The sequence below is a fragment of the Giraffa tippelskirchi genome, chromosome 11, assembly GCF_054371585.1.
Source record: "Giraffa tippelskirchi isolate mGirTip1 chromosome 11, T2T-mGirTip1v1.2.pri, whole genome shotgun sequence".
NCBI classification, from domain to species: domain Eukaryota; kingdom Metazoa; phylum Chordata; class Mammalia; order Artiodactyla; family Giraffidae; genus Giraffa; species Giraffa tippelskirchi.
In genome coordinates this window covers 15,552,025-15,564,717 of record NC_137285.1, presented here as the reverse complement: position 1 = coordinate 15,564,717, position 12,693 = coordinate 15,552,025, and the positions used below count along the sequence as shown (strand labels likewise).

General features: G+C 41.9%; 1 protein-coding gene and 1 non-coding gene across 4 annotated transcripts in view; one reads left to right on the top strand and one right to left on the bottom strand.

Annotated features, from left to right (window-relative positions):
- The first annotated feature begins 10 nt into the window (after positions 1-10).
- Positions 11-12,693, top strand: part of TAOK3 (TAO kinase 3) — a 181,222-nt gene continuing 168,539 nt past the window's right edge. For all 3 annotated transcript variants that reach the window (XM_081539729.1, XM_081539728.1, XM_081539725.1), the window contains exon 1: positions 11-266. The gene's annotated coding sequence lies outside the window, so the exon portion shown is untranslated. The remainder of the gene's footprint in view (positions 267-12,693) is intronic.
- LOC145528022 (U6 spliceosomal RNA) lies at positions 1,704-1,810 on the bottom strand. Its single transcript, XR_014070101.1, has one exon. It is a non-coding gene; the product is annotated as a U6 spliceosomal RNA (small nuclear RNA).

Below are 12,693 nucleotides of genomic sequence, written 5' to 3'. Positions count from 1 at the left end.
TAGGAGCCGCACCTCGGACAGCAGCAGCGGCTGCCGCGGGAGGGTCGTGAGGCGCCCAGTGGCGACGGCGGCGTTGGGGTCCTGCGCGAGAGTGGGACCCGACGCGGAGACCGCGGGCGGAGGCTCTGAGCTGCTGGACCGGACATTCAGTGACTGGACTGAAGTATTCACCGGCAACAAGCGGCAGAAGAACGACTCGGGAGCAAGTGTGAGAGAGGAAGCGGCGGCGGCGACGCGGGGCCCGGGGTGGTGACAGCAGGTCTGAGGTGAGAGCACCGGGGCGCGAGGAGTTGACAGAGTGAGGCGAGGCGAGGGGACTCAGGGCGGAGTGGGGTCGGCGAGGACTCGAGGGAGAGGAGTTCCGGGAGTGATTTTGACAGTCCGCTCTGTGGAGAGGAGACTCCTCAGAGGGGCCGGCCCCGCGGGCCTGAGAGGGGAACCTCGAGAGGGCTTGGGACAGCGGGTGTGACGGGAGGAGGTCCCCAGAGGAGCTGGGACAGTGGGTGTAAGGAGGGAACCCTGAGGAGCTGAGATAGGGGATCAGAGGGGGGGACTCTGAGAGGAGTTGGGATGGTGGATCTGAGGGAGTGGAGACCCTGAAAGGAGCTGGGACAGTGAGTCTGAGGGAGGACCCCGAGAGCGGCTGGGGAAGGGGGTTTCAAAGGAGGAGACCCAGAAATGGGCCAGGACAGAGGGTCTGAGCGGCAAAGGGGACTCCGAGAGGCTTGGGACAGCAGGTGTGTTGGGGGACACCGAGAGGAGCTGGGACAGCGGCTGTGACGGGGGACCCCTTGCGGGCTGAGGACCTGAGTCTGAGGGGCTGCGGCGGAGGCGCGGCCCCGCCCCGCGTGGGCGAGAAGAGGGGGTCTGGGTCCGGGTCGCGACGCCGGGCGAATCGCGACAGCCAGCCGCTGCTCCCCGGGTGCAGTCAGTTGAGCTTTCTTAGGACGGAGTGGAAGATGGGGGACCGCGGGAGCCCCCAGGAGTCCGTGGGTGACTCTGAGGAAGGAACGGGGATTATGTAATGAACATCTTCAGGGAGAACGCACGGACTGGAGGGTCCGGCTGAAGTGCTGGGATCCGGGAAAGGGCAGGAGCGAGGGGCTAGGGACCTCTGCTCACTGGCCGCCTGGCTTCCCGTCTGTTTCTCTGAGTTGGGCGTGGATGCCTTGAAAGTGAGGGGCTTCCTGACTTCAGTAGCTTCCTCAGATGGTAACGATAACCCTATATGCGAGACAGAATAAGAGACACAGATGCATAGAACAGTCTTACGGACTCTGAGGGAGAAGGTGAGAGTGGGACGTTCTGGGACAATAGCATTGAAACATGTATATTATCATATGTGAAACAGAACACCATTCCATGTTCGATGCATGAGACAAATGCTCAGGGCTGGGGCATTGGGATGACCCAGAGGGATGGGATGGGGAGGGAGGTGGGAGGGGGGTTCAGAATGGGGAACACATGTAAACCCATGGCTGATTCATGTCAATGTATGGCAAAAACTACTACAATATTGTAAAGTAATTAGCCCCCAACTAAAATAAATAAATTTATTTTAAAAAATCAAAAAAAAAAAAAAAAGAAAGAAAGAAAGAAAGTGAGGGGCTTCCTGACTTCAGTAGCTTCCTCTGAACGTGAAAAGTTGATGAGGGCTCCTTTTTTTATTTTTTTATTTTTTTCTTCTTCTTCTTCTTTTTTTTTTTTTTATGGAACGCTTCACGAATTTGCGTGTCATCCTTGCACAGGGGCCATGCTAATCTTCTCTGTATCGTTCCAATATTTTAGTATATGTGCTGCCGAAGCGAGCGAAGAGGGCTCCTTTAACTTCCCACAAACAAGTGGAAAGGGAAGGGCCCCTCTTGGAGATGTAGGTTTTTGATTCATTAGGCTGTTTAAATTTTGATAAGACCCTGCTTCTTTTTTCACTTGGGCTCAGCAAGGAGCTCAGAAATTCTTTCAGGTTCAGCAGCACACCAATATCAGTGTTTACAAGGCAGACTTAAAGGAACGAATATACTAAGTTTGACTGTTTATCTTTGATGTGTTGGAAAGATAGTTGGAAAGTCAAACTAAATTTTGAAAAGAGGTATTCGGAGTCACTGAACTAACAGCACTTTCCAGTTAGAATTCTTGTCCTAAAAGCTACCAGGACTGAACTTTAGGCATAATTCCAGGACAAGCTAAGGAGAGAGAGAAGCCTATTTAAACCAGACACTATGCGCTTGCGGAAAGCAAATGTATGTCTAGTAAAATGCTAAAACAAATAGTAGAAAGCCATAGGGGGTGGGAAATGGGGGGCAGCCTCCTACTTTGACAGCTGTGAAAATTAACGACCAGGCTAGTTGTTCAGAATACTTAGGATATGTTAACACTGTCTTGACTACCTTTCCAGTGTTCTCTTGAATGCACGCGCTTTGTTATGATTGTTCTCAGCAGTTTTACATTTGAATTTTTTAACCTGTTTTTTTCTGTGTGTTGCTTCTCCTCACCCCTTATTTTGTGACAAGTTTCTTTTTCATAGAAGTAGACTTAGAAAATGATTGCTTGGGGAAAATACTGGGAAATGATCCACTCCAATATTCTTGCCTGGAGAATCCCATGGACAGAAGAGCTATAATCCATAGAGTCGCAAAGAGTCCAACAGGACTGAAGTGACTTATCTCACACTTATCTCACGTAATTACCCTATCATTTTGCAGTTATTTAGATATCATCTTTATTTCAGGTTGAAAATAATGTCTTACTGGAAGCCTTTGCCTGTGTTCAGTAATGGGCAGCTAAGAACAAGAAGGAAATGCTGTATTATTTCTCAAAGACATAATGTAGAAGGCTTACACAGAACTGCATGTTTAAATCCAAGACAAAAATTACTGAAGATGTCTTACATTAGGGTGATAATAAGTAGAGGGAATGTATCATTTGAGGATTTTCATTTGATATTACCTGATACAGAACTGTTTTGTATCAGGTACAATGGTTTCAGAGAGTGTGGAGTCTGGTGTGGTTATGAAAATTCCACTAACCAGAAGTCCTCAGAAACAGAAGTTATGGTGATAAGAGGAACAAATACACAAATACAAATAGTAAATACACAAAAACAAATTTAAAATATGAGAGACTATGTTTAAGATGTATTAAGTGTAACTTTTTTACATTAAATTTATTTTTCCAGAACCCTAGGTATAAGTAAAAGGAAGGTTAGTTAACTCCAGAGGGTTATTTACAAGGGGCATGCATGCTTAGTCAACTCTGACTCTTTGGGACCACCTGGACTCTAGCCTGCCAGGCTCCTCTGCCCATGGTATTCTCCATGCAGGAATGCTGGTGTGGGTTGCCATTTCCTTTTCCAAGGCATCTTCCTGACCCAGGGATCGAACCCATATCTTCTGCATTGGCAGGCAGATTCTTTACCACAGAGCCACCTGGAAAGCCTAGGTTTATAAGGGGGATGTATTCATTTCGTAGTGCATGTAATGTATGAAATAGTCTGTAGATGGATTGAGAATCTCAGTAACAATAATCCTGCAAAGTAATAGAAATGTTTGAGCAGATAAGCTCTTCCATCATTCTTGTTAGCTCATTTCTGTCTGGTACAAATGGTGGTCTCTCAAGATGAAACTTTAGTTCCTTCTAAGAAAAGAAAATATTCTCATACTCCCCTGAGTGATTACTAAAGCAGTCATTTCAGCCACGTTATGCTATGGTATTGACCCAGAGACGATGACAAGAGAGTCCTTGTAATAGAATTTTTAATGATAGGAAGGGCCTATAATAACCTTTTATTCCTGTGGACATGGGGTGGAGGTAGGGGAGGTTGGTTAAGAGGGTAGCAATTCTTTGGGAGTTTATTTTCATTTGTTTCACAAAATAAAACTACACTTTGAGAAACTATTAATATGTAAATTAGTGAAACCTATGCTCATTTTACCTGTTCATTTTTGATTGAAAAATATAATCAAAAGCAGAGATTAAAAAGGAATCTCATCCTTCCGTATGAATGGTTATAACCACCAGAGAATACATGCTCTTTTTGGTTTAGAGTTCTTAAATAACTCTTAGTCTTAGTTTAGCAGGATGCAAGTACTGCCCAGTAAATACAATAACCCATTTTATACTTGCTTTAGCACTTGAGTCATATACAGTCGAATCATTGTAATCTCAGAGTCTACCTTGATATCTAATTTGGCTTAATGTTTAAGCCAACCTGAAAAAAGTTCTCTTGCTTGCCACTGTTCATACTTGTTGGTTTCAGTGATAGGGGAGAATGAATGAAAAGTAACTTTGGTACTTTGACTTTAGGGTCTATTTAGAGTTTATTTTATAGACATTAAAAGCATCTTTCCCTTATAATCTTTTCCTTCAGTTTGTTTTTTCCCTCCCCCTAAAAAGAAAACAGATGGACAGAGGGGAAAGCTTACATTGAACAGTGTTTTGTGACTGTTCTAAGAGAAGACTTCTTTTCGGTCTTCAATGGGAGAGGCCCACTCATCAGAGAAGGTAGTTTTGAATGAGTAGTTTTGAGTTATGAGATATTGTACAGTTGCATTTCTTCATAGAAAGTGTTCAGTTCAGTCGCTCAGTTGTGTCCGACTCTTTGCGACCCCATGAACCGCAGCACACCAGGCCTCCCTGTCCATCACCAACTCCCGGAGTCCACTCAAACCCATGTCCATTGAGTCAGTGATGCCATCCAGCCATCTCATCCTCTGTCGTCCCCTTCTCCTCCTGCCCTCAATCTTTCCCAGCATCAGGGTCTTTTCCAATGAGTCAGCTCTTCACATCAGGTGGCCAGAGTATTGGAGTTTCAGCTTCAACATCAGTCCTTCCAATGAACACCCAGGACTGATCTCGTTTAGGATGGACTGGTTGGATCTCCTTGCAGTCCAAGGGACTCTCAAGAGTCTTCTCCAATACCACAGTTCAAAAGCATCAATTCTTCGGCACTCAGCTCTCTTTATCGTCCACCTCTCACATCCATACATGACCACTGGAAAAACCATAGCCTTGACTAGACGGACCTTTGTTGGCAAAGTAATGTCTCTGCTTTTTAATATGCTGTCTAGGTTGGTCATAACTTTCCTTCCGAGGAGTAAGCGTCTTTTAATTTCATGGCTGCAGTCACCATCTGCAGTGATTTTGGAGCCCAGAAAAATAAAGTCTGACACTGTTTCCACTGTTCCCCATCTGTTTGCATGAAGTGATGGGACTGGATGCCGTGATCTTAGTTTTCTGAATGTTGAGCTTTAAGCCAACTTTTTCACTCTCCTCTTTCACTTTCATCAAGAGGCTGTTTAGTTCTTCTTCACTTTCTGCCATAAGGGTGGTGTCATCTGCATATCTGAGATTATTGATATTTCTCCCAGCAATCTTGATTCCAGCTTGTGCTTCCTCCAGCCCAGCGTTTCTCATGATGTATTCTGCATATAAGTTAAATAAGCAGGATGACAATATACAGCCTTGACGTACTCCTTTTCCTATTTGGAACCAGTCTGTTGTTCCATGTGCAGTTCTAACTGTTGCTTCCTGACCTGCATACAGGTTTCTCAAGAGGCAGGTCAGGTGGTCTGGTATTCCCATCTCTTTCAGAATTTTCCACAGTTTATTGTGACCCACACAGTCAAAGGCTTTGGCATAGTCAATAAAGCAGAAATAGATGTTTTCCTGGAACTCTCTTGCTTTTCCGATGATCCATCAGATATTGGCAATTTGATCTCTGGTTCCTCTGCCTTTTCTAAAACCAGCTTGAACATCTGGAAGTTCATGGTTCATGTACTGCTGAAGCGTGGCTTGGAGAATTTTAAGCATTACTTTACTAGCGAGTGAGATGAGTGCAATCGTGCAGTGGTTTGAGCATTCTTTGGCATTGCCTTTCTTTGGGATTGGAATGAAAACTGACCTTTTCCAGTCCTATGGCCACTGCTGAGTTTTCCAGATTTGCTGGCATATTGAGTGCAGCACTTTCACAGCGTCATCTTTCAGGATTTGAAATAGCTCAACTGGAATTCCATCACCTCCACTAGCTTTGTTCGTAGTGATGCTTTCTAAGGCCCACTTGACTTTACATTCCAGGATGTCTGGCTCTAGGTGAGTGATCACACCATCGTGATTGTCTGGGTCGTGAAGAACTTTTTTGTACAATTCTTCTGTGTATTCTTGCCACCTCTTCTTAATATCTTCTGCTTCTGTTAGGTCCATACCAGTTCTGTCCTTTATCGAGCCCATCGTTGCATGAAATGTTCCCTTGGTATCTCTAATTTTCTTGAACAGATCTCTAGTCTTTCCCATTCTATTTTTTTCCTCTATTTCTTTGCACTGATCGCTGAGGAAGGCTTTCTTATTTCTCCTTGCTGTTCTTTGGAACTCTAATTCAAATGGGTATATCTTTCCTTTTCTCCTTTGCTTTTCGCTTCTGGTCTTTTCACAGCTATGTTTGTGATTATTTAGCTTTAACACTCATTTAATTGGTTACTTTGTCATTTGTGAGGATACATTAAGAATTTGTTACTATTTTCAAACTGGAACTCATTGTAGTAAAAAAAAAATTTACTTATGTCTAACTAATGGTGGATTAGATGTATTGAATTAATGGACCAAAATGTGATGTAACTCACTTACAGGCTATGGACAACAAGTTAAAAATAACAAGTATTCAGAAATTTTATGATAGTAGAAATTAAATTAATAAATTTTATCATTCCAGCTACGTTTTTGTAGTTACCTAAATACTTTATAAATCAACGGAATGCATTTTTTTCTGTCTGACCTGAGATTTGTTAGAGATGAGTATATGTAAAGTCTTTGTAAATTGTTTCTATTTTACATCAGAATGACATAGGGGTCAGTTTCATGTTTTAATGCAGATCAACTCCCAACCATTATCCCCTTTCTCACAGATACACATTTATCATCCCTAGAGTGAGAAGAAGCACATGCCTTGTAATAACCATTTTACACCTAGCAAAACCTACTCACAAGTTTAGCTCCTGACATTGGAACTGATACATTGTAGCCTAGTGTGTGGGAACCTTTCACCTAACCCCTGGCCTCAGTAAAAATGATGGATAGCAAAATCAACCCCATATTTGTTACGCTTACTATTTTAGTCAATTACCAAAGTACTCAGAAGATTTTAGTTTTACTTCCTCACACTATTTTTGATGGACAGAGAGGTAACCTTTTATTTCTAAATCAAACTAGGACTCTGTGCAGTATTTATTTTTATATGTTTCATTTTCTGTCTAATGACACTGGCTTTTGTCCATAGCAATCAAGGCTTATGACAATTCAGATACATTTTATTTACCCATTACAATAGATGGCACTAATCAAGACAGAATGCTTTCTTAAATAAACTAATAACCTAATTGGTCTTGGCAGTAGGCACACAAAACAGAATCGGAGTTCATGGCCAATTTTCCATTCTATTGAGAACATTAGCCTTTACTTCTTGAAGGCTTTCTGTGTAAATACACAAATATTTCCCCAAACCACATAAATAGAGTTTTTAACTCTTCTAGATCAAGATTTAATAGCAGAGATACAAAATTACAGTATTATGGTTCATGTACTGTTATGCATCCCTTGTCTCTTGTGCAAATTTCTCTTCAGTCATTGTGTACCAGTTCCTTGTTTACATGTATTTGTCTTCTACAAATTTGTGAGCACTTCGAGGGCAGAGATGGTCTTGTTCATCTTTGCATCCCCAAGCCAAGGATAGTACAGGCACAGAGTATGAAGGATGCTCACTAGATGTCAGTTGAATGAGTGTGAATGAATTAATGATAGGCAAATTATTAGATTATATTTATCTTCACATTTAGTTTCATATTTTCACTGAGGGCATTTAGTGCATCAAAAGAGTGTTAAAAGAATGATTCTGTTGGAACCCAAGAACAAATGTTAGCATTATTTATCTGCCATATAGGAAACAGCATGATACATTGAAAGGAGAAAAGGCCTGAGACTCAAACCCAGACACCTATTTTGGCTTTATCACTATGCCATCTGGATTATCCTGGTTAAGTTACTTAAGTGTTTAAAGCTCTCAGTTCTCTCATCTGTAAAACAAAAATATGGGCCTCACAAGATTCTTATAAGGAATAGTGAAGTGAAAGTCGCTCAGTCGTGTCTGACTCTTTGTGACCCCATGGACTATTCAGTCCATGGAATTCTCCAGGCCAGAATGCTGGAGTAGGTTGCCTTTCCTTTCTCCAGGGGATCTTCCCAACCCAGGGATCGAACCCAGGTCTCACACATTGCAGGCAGATTCTTTACCAGCTGAGCCATAAGGGAAGCCCTTATGGCTTATAAGGAATAAATGATGCAATTTATGTAAAGCACCAAGTACAGTGATAAATGCATAGGAAGTGTTTAACAAGTGGTAGCTGCTTATTATTTTAATCACTTGAAACCATTTTTAGTGCTGTTTTTGCTCTATCCTCAGTATCTAATCACTTGCTGAATCCCATGGCTCCTGGCTCCAAAAAGAATAATTAATAGGTCACACGTAGGGAAATTGAGTCTCAGTATGAGTGACTTCCTGGAATTTCATCGCATCCACTAGCTTTATTAACAGCAGTACTTCTTAAGGCCCACTTGACTTTGCACTCTAGAATGTCTGGCTCTGGGTGACTAACCACACCATTGTAGTAATCCACTCCATTAGGATCTTTTTTATACAGTTCTTCTGTGTTTTCTTTACATCTCTTCTTGATCTCTTCAGTGTCTATTAGGTCTTTGCCATTGTTATCCTTTATTGTATCCATCTTTGGGCAGAATGCTCCCTTGATGTTTCCAATTTTCCTGAAGAGATCTCCTGTCTTTCCCCTTTTGTTGTTTTCTTCTATTGTTAAGCATTGTTCTTTGAAGAAGGCCTTCTTTTCTCTTCTAGCTATTTTTTGGAACTCTGCATTTAAATGGATGTACCTTTCCCTCTCTCCCTTGCTGTTTGCTTCTCTTCATTCTTCCGCTATTTGTAAAGCTTCCTCAGATAACCACTTTGCCCTCTTGCTTTTCTTTTTCTTTGGGATGGTTTTGTTTGCCTCCTTCTATACAATATTACGGACCTCTGTCCCTAGTTCTTCAGGCTCACTGTTAACTAGATCTAGTCCCTTGAATCTATTCATTACCTCTACTGCAAATTCATATGGGATTTGATTTAAGTCATACCTGGCTGGCCTATTATTTTTCCCGGTTTTCTTTAGTTTAAGCCTGAACTTTGCTTTGAGAAACTGATGATCTGAGCCACAGTCAGCTCCAGGTCTTATCTTTGCTGACTGTATATAGCTTCTCCATCTTCAGCTACAAAGAATGTAATCAGTTTGATTCAAATCCTTAAAGGATGGTGCCAGCAAGGTTTTGCATTCATTATGTCAGCAGGTCTGGAAGACCCAGCAGTGGCCACAGGACTGGAAAAGATCAATTCTTACCCCACTCCCCAAGAATGGTAGTTCCAAAGAATGTGCTAACCATCAGACAGTTGCACTCATCTCCCATGCTAGTAAGATCATGCTTAAAATCTTGCATGCTAGGCTTCAGCATTATGTAAACCAAGAAACTTCCAGATGTCCAAGCTTGGTTTAGAAAAGGAAGAGGAACTAGAGATCAAATTGCCAACATTTTCTGGATTACAGAGAAAGCAAGGAAATTTCAGAAAAACATCTATTTCTGTTTCATAGACTGTGCTAAAGCCTTTGACTATGTGGATCATGACAATCTGTGGAAAGCTCTTAGAGAGATGGAGTAATAGACTATCTTACCTATCTCCTGAGAAACCTGTATGCGGGTCAAGAAGCAACAGTTAGAACCTTGTGTGGGACAACTGATTGGTTCACAATCAAGAAAGGAATACGACGGGGCTATCTGCTGTCACCCTGTTTGTTTAACCTATATGCTGAGCACATCATGAGAATTGCTGGGCTAGATGAGTTACAAGCTGGAATCAAGTCAACAACCTCAGATATGCAGATGTTACCACCCTAATGGCAGTAGGTGAAGATGAACTTAAGAACCTCTTGATGAAGGTGAAGGAGGAGAGTGAAAGAGCCGACTTAAGACTAAATATTAAAAATACTAAGATCTTGGCATCCAGCCCCATTACTGCATGACAAATAGAAGGGAAAAAGGTGGAAGTAGTGACAGATTTCCTCTTCTTGGGTTCTAAAATCACTGCGGATGGTGACTGCAGCCATGAAATCAGAAGACCATTGCCTCATGGCAGGAAAGCGATGACAAACCTAGACAGTGTGCTAAAAAGGAGAGACATTACTCTGCCAACAAAGGTCCATATAATCAAGGCTGTGGTCTTCCCAGCAGTCATGTATTGTTGTGAGAGCTGGACCATAAAGAAGGCAGAAACCAAAAATTTATGCTTTCGAACTGTGGTGCTAGAAAAGACTCCTGAAAGTCCCTTGGACTGCAAGGAGAACAAACCAGTCAATCTTAAGGGAGATCAACCCTAAATACTCACTAGAAGGACTGATGCTGAAGCTGAAGCTCCAGTACTTTGGTCATCTGATGCTAACAGATGACTCATTGGAAAAGTCCCAGATGCCAGGAAAGATTGAGGGCAGAAGAAGAGGATGTCAGAGGATGAGATGGCTGGACGGCATCACCGATGTAATGAACGTGAATTTGAGCAAACTCCTGGAGATGGTGAGGGACAGGGACACCTGGTGTGCTGCAGTCCACAGGGTTGCAAAGAGTCAGATACGACTGGTCGACTCAACAACAACAACGTGAGTGACTTCCTAAGGCCATACCGGCAGTGGCAAACTTGACCACTGTAACCTAGATCTGGTTTTTCAACTCAATACACATTTTACTTTATATCTCTCAAAGGTCCAAGAAAAAGCTAATGAAAGCCCAAAATATGTGCTCAGGAAGGTCTACTGTGACAAGTTTCCAGTCTCCTCTTTTTTGTTCTTCCTGTATACACTGTTGCTCTCTTATTCCCCCTAAAGTACAGCTCTGATTTTGCCACTTCTGTGTTCAAAACTTTTAATACCCCGTGGCCTACTAAAATCAGTACAGATTTATCAACCTGTTTGAGTATTCCTATAGCCCCATAATCCATCTGTATCTATATCTGTGTGTATATATATATATATCTCCTGTGCCCCAGCCAGAACAGCCTGCTTACAGCCAAGCACTTGACTGATTCCACCTTCATGCCTTTGTTCCTGCCGTTTCTTTTCCCTGGAATGCCTTTCTATTCCTCATATTTCAGAGCTCAGCTTGTGGGATCTTAGTTTCCCCAACCAGTGATCAAACTCAGGCCCCTGGCAGTCAGAGCGCTGAGTCCTAACCACTGGGACTACCAGGGAATTCCCGCAGATCTAATTTTAATGCCATCTTTCCTGAGGCCTTCTGATCATCTTCTTGCTACTCTCTTCTCTAAATTCCTTAAGTGCTTGCTTTCTACATTTTCTTATTTTTATCCTTATCTTTCATATTGCATTCTTCTCTGTACTGGAGAGAGGACACCATTCTGACACACCAGATATTTTATTTATGTCTTTGTTTGTCTTATATCCCTCCACTAGAATTTAGACTCCATAAAAGCAGAGATTTTCTTATTCATTGCTTTCTCCCAACTCATGAAACAGTGCCTACCTAGCAGGTAGTGGTGGTGGTTTAGCCACTAAGTTGTGTTTGACCCTTATAACCCCATGAACTGCCTGCCAGGTTCCTTTGTCCATGGGATTTCCTGGACACGAATACTGGAGTGAGTTGCTATTTCCTTCTCCAGGGCATCTTCCCGACCCAGGGATCAAACCCCTGTCTCCTGCATTGCAAAAGGATTCTTTAGTGACTGAGGCACCAGGGAAACATGTAGTAGTTGCTCAATAAAGGTTTATTGACTCACTAAATGGATGAATATGGCTCTGGGAATTTCTCCCATTTGTTGTCTAAAAAGAAGGTTTTGTTATTTGAAACATAAAAAATAGAATTCTAAGGAAATGAAGCATAGCTGGGAAGAGTGGAGTTTATCCATATATTTTATTCTCTGGGCTTTACATTTTTTTGAGCAGCCCTGAATTTAGTGTATTTTTGTTTTACTAAATACAAATAAAAGCCATTCCTACCATGACATCATACATCCAAGATGATTGTGTCCTAGTCTGGCTACAATCTAAGAAAACAACATTCCTTGTAATAAAATCTAATGGAAGCTTCTAACATGGCCCTTAGGCAGTAAAGACTTATAAGACCAAAATGATAACAGAATTCAGTACAGGGGCATTATCCCATTAAAAGCACTTCTTTTATTTTTCTTAGCTGCTGATATTAACCCTGAAAATTGGTCAAATCAAGCTCCTGATGTTAATTTGGGGGTATCAGTTTTCTGCATGTACAAGTAATTGGGTTTGAAATGTGTTTTAAGCCTGAATTAAAAGAACTTAGTCACTGGTGACTCATGGTGAGAAGTTTTTCCTTTTCCCTGCTGGAACATATGCCATTGCCTCCAACCTGGCCTTTTTGAAACACTGAAAACATAAAGAATCTTGTTTTTCTATACTAGGTTCTGAAAAAGTTCTTTAAGGTTTAAGGTGGCATGGCCTTAATTACAGTGCTTTTTAGCTTTGTATAATACGCACTACAATTGACTCTTCAAATTTCTGTACAAATTTCTTTTGTCTCTGCCTTTAGGGAAGTTTTCTCATTATATATGAAACAGTCAAAAGTCTA